The sequence below is a fragment of the Dendrobium catenatum genome, unplaced genomic scaffold (genome assembly GCF_001605985.2).
Source record: "Dendrobium catenatum unplaced genomic scaffold, ASM160598v2 fragScaff_scaffold_72, whole genome shotgun sequence".
Taxonomy (NCBI): domain Eukaryota; kingdom Viridiplantae; phylum Streptophyta; class Magnoliopsida; order Asparagales; family Orchidaceae; genus Dendrobium; species Dendrobium catenatum.
Window position 1 is genome coordinate 2,350,152 of NW_021318534.1, and position 4,796 is coordinate 2,354,947.

Sequence of the window (4,796 nt, forward strand, 5' to 3'; positions counted from 1 at the left end):
TTAAATTACTTAAATAAAGTATTTTAAATTAGCTTTAATTTTAAAATAAAATTAAATAAAATGCCTTAAATATTTATCACATAATTTAAAATCAATTTTTTAAAATAAAATTTTAAAATTTTAAAATATTTTAATCATTTTTAATTAAATATTAATTTAAAATTTCATATTTGAGATAATTTAAATACATCAAATATTTTAAGTCAATATTTGAAAAAAGGGGCAGGTTGACCCAAACCCGAATAGTGTCGAGTCAATTTCAAGTTCAACTCGAACCTGACCTGTGACCCGAAATTGACACCCCCTATGATCAAGAGGTCTTAAAAAAGGTCATGGGTGTGGTGGAAAGGTTTGGGAGGGGTCCCAAGGTCAAATTCCACTTGATGGAGGTTTCAATGACATATGTTATAAATATTTGAATGTTTTCGAGCATGTAGAAAATGATTCAGTTTCTAGGGCTAGGGACCTCATAATGGGTTCAAATTTCGCAGGTTGACCCTAGAGACATGTCTAATCAATATGTAACTGATAGATCTTTAATCGTAGGTCATTTGATTGAAATTCCATGTGATATAAAGTTCACCCATAAAGGGTTTCAAGACCTGGGTTCCTTATAACCCTAGGATTTGACTTGGAAACATGGATCTAGATTGAATTATGGGATTGAATGGTTGAGTTTGAATCATCCACATCAATGATAAGCAAATGAATGTTTGAGACTGATGGGATAAGATTTGAAGGTTGATTAAAAATTGGTAAGGAGCTTAACTGAATTGAAAGGTAGGGTTGGATTTGATCAGGCTTGGATTTGGCATTTAAGTGGGACCTACATGTCTGAGAAGTAGTCATCCTCCAGTCACTAGGTCACCATCCAAAAATCTAGGTAGGTTCCAGTGACCTTATATAAAAATGAGGTCAACATATATAATTAACTATGAGGGTTTGTGCTCGTAAAAGATTTAGAAATCCATATCAAACAAAATTTTCAAAACCAAGTTTTCAAAATTCAATTAATTATCTGTGGAAAAATCAAATTTAACGATCATTATCATCATATTCAAATGAATGATAATGAATAATATTTTCCTTTTCGGGAAGATATATCATTCTATTATCATAATTTTGATTATGAAAATTAATGATCTCTTATCTGAATTATTATAGTCAAACACTTGATCAAACATCATTTTGATCCTTCAGAAATTATATTTTTACCTCATGAGGTGATATATTATTCGCAATGAAATGCTTGATTTTAAAACTAAAATATTAGCGATTAAACTTTCTCAAAGAAAATTAACTTTTCAAACTTAACTTTTCAAGTCAAACAATAACAAATATCATATTGATTATAACATGTTTGTCTGCTTATTTTATTGATGCAAACTGTGCTTGCTCTATATAAATGGCCCATATAACCTTTAGCACGATGTAATATATGAGTAATTTCTTCTTGAATTTATCAATAAAAAATCAGAATAATTATGAGTTACAACCTCCATATTTTTATTATAACATGTTTGTCTGCTTATTTTATTGATGCAAACTGTGCCTGCTCTATATAAATGGCCCATATAACCTTTAGCACGATGTAATATATGAGTAATTTCTTCTTGAATTTATCAATAAAAAATCAGAATAATTATGAATTACAACCTCCATCTTTTTCTTTCATTGCTCATTAGGCTCAATGATGGCTATATAATTTTGGTCTCAAGCTTGTACACACCCGTGTAAAACATGTACACGGTGTATATAAATTCTCCTTGTACATAGGGTGTGTGCAATATATACACGGGGTGTGTATAACCAGATAGATGAGATGTGCAGAAATTTTGGTTATAGACACCCTATGTATAAGTTATACACAGGGTGTGTATAAGTTGTACACCATAGGGTGTGAATAAATTCCAGTTATACACATCCTGTGTATAAGTTGTATACAGGGCGTGTATAGCCTAATAGATAGGTTGTGTAGAAATTTCAGTTATACACATTGTGTATAATTTGTACACAGGGTGTGTATGGGGGAATACATATACAATTTGTGTACAAGTGTTTTTACATTCCTTGATTATTCATTATTTTTACATTCTTTGAATATTTTAGTTGTTAATTGAAGGCTCTTCCTTGTTCTTTTAGGCTAATTCCATGTGTCATGACATTTGGAACAATATAGGTTAGCATAACGGTGTACTTGGAAATCATACCTTAGTCAGATGCCAGTATTTTTTAATCTTTTTTTTCTTTTCTTAAACTTCTTTTTTGAGTATAATCGATCTGTTCAATTCCCATGCAGAATGTCAAAGGTTGTCTTTAAGCCCTAAAGATATTAAGAAAATTGACAATTGATATTGTTATGTTGTTATCTTCTTTTTAAAGATTAAGGCTATTATTATTTTTCATTGGGGCAGTTTTTTGCTACTATTATTTTGTTATTTTCAAAAAAAATTGTACTCGAACACTTCAAAAATTAGTGAGTATGTGTGTCAAATTATGTCTGTGGGTCGGGTTCGGGTCCAACCCAATTTAGGATTTGGGTCTATTTTTCAACATGAACCTGACCTAGTCCGATTTCTGGTCAACATGCGACCCCGAAGCAATTCCTTAATTAAGTTTACATATTTAATAACAAGAAGTAAAATTATATATTATAACCTTAGAAGCAAGTGTATAAATTATTTACATGTTACATTTATACATAATACATTATACATTACAATTTACAAATAAACTCAAATTACAAACTTCTTTACATCTTACAAGCCTAAATTACAAACTAAAAATTAAAATTATTAAATTACAATATAAGAACGGCATATTTGCATTAAATCCCTAATGCCACTGTCATATAATTATAAATTATAAATCCATAAAATAATGAAGCATAATGTTGCTGCAAAGATGTAACAAAGCCCTAAATATCCATGATGAGTGATGCCAACTAAGCATGCAAAAAGGAATACAATCCTTTAATAGCATAACTATATCACCCTAATTAAAAAATATAAAGCCCTAAAAAATCGAAAGGAAAAATGGGAAAAAATGATGCCCTAACCGACATATCAAAGCCTTCAATACAAAAAGTCAAAGATTAAAAATCAAAACCCTAATTGATTTAAATTGGAAGTAATAAATCAATAAACTGATAGTAACAACAAATCAAAAAATCGACTGTAACAACAAATCAAAAAAGAAATAGTGAAAGACCCTAAAATCTAAATGGAAAAACTCAAAAAAAAAAAAAAAAAAAAGGATTTTGATTGAGAGCGTCGAAGACTCGAAATGAAATAATGAATAGGCGCATTAAAAAAAAAAAAAAAAAGGATTTTGATTGAGAGCGTCGAAGACTCGAAATGAAATAATGAATAGGCGCATTAGGCTAAACCTAAATTGAGTGGTCGTCTACGAATACACGTATAAATATAGAATTCGCTAGACATGGCTGCTCGCGTGGCACAATGGGTCAAAATTAGATTTCTTGGCTGACCCGAACCCTACCCAGAATTCAAAATGGGTTGAAACTGGAGACCTAAACCTCACCCGATCTTAAAATGGATGGTGGTCAAAAAGACCGTTGTATGACAACGGAGGTCGGAAGGACCTTACTCGACTTGCGAAAGTGGTCAAAAAGTTCTTTTTCTGGTGACAGAGGTTGGAAGGACCATAGTCTAGAGACGGAGGTTGAAAGGATCTTAGTCGGCGAGCAACAGCGGTCTGAAGGACTGCAGTCGGACGGCGACGGAGGTTGGAAACACCATAGACGGCGGGAGACAGTAGTCTTAAAGATTGATGTCTAACAACAGATGTTAGAAGGATCGTAATCTATTAGGGGGATCGGAAGAACAGTAGTCGATGGACGATAGTAGTCAGAAAGACTGTTGTTTGGCGACGACATATCAAAGCCTTCAATACAAAAAACCCCCACACCAAAAAAAAAGAAGAAATGAGGGGTCTACTTATAGTTTTATGAGAGTGGCACGGCTAGTAAATAAGGGGAAGATCAAGGGCATGTTGTGAGTAGTTTGAATAGACGACTGATATTGACTCCTCTGATCGTGGACCATTTATGGAGTATTTAAGTGCCTTATTGATGTCAAAATTCATCATGGGCTCGTTGGATTCATCTCATCGAGCCGCTCGATTCGACTCTAAGCATGTTACGTTTGGAAATCGTTTGGTAATCCAAAATATGATTTAAACCTTCCAAAGACGATATGAGTCTTCAATGTGAACCCATTTGGGCTTGAATTGAGTCAAATTTGATGTCGTTGGTTCGTTTTTTCGAGACGATCAGTTCGTCTATAAGTTTGCTGAAATTAGAGTTCATATGGTACCAAATTTAATTTCGGAAGTTTCCAACTTTATTTTGCCTCAAGATTTGTGCCCGATCAAGAAATTTTTTAATGATATATCATGGATGAAAAAAAAAATATTATAGCTATTATGGGAATATCTTCTTAATTAGGATACCCTTTTCTAAAAAGACATTAAGAGGGGATGAAGATGCAGATGCTTAAAGGTGCATTTTATCTCAATAGTGGGTATAGGTTTAATGTGCATAATGATTTTTCAATAAAAAGGTAAATGGTCTCCCCCTTTTCTTGGGGACTTTTGAACCAATTAAGCAAACTCAAGCAGACAAAACAAATGCAAGATTCTGACTTAGATCTCAGAATCCAGTTATAAATGTGAGCATATTAATTTGATTAAATGGTCCCCTTTACTTTCACTCCAATTAATGATAAATGAACTTGTTTTCTTTTTTTATAAATAGAAATTTAAAATTTAAAATT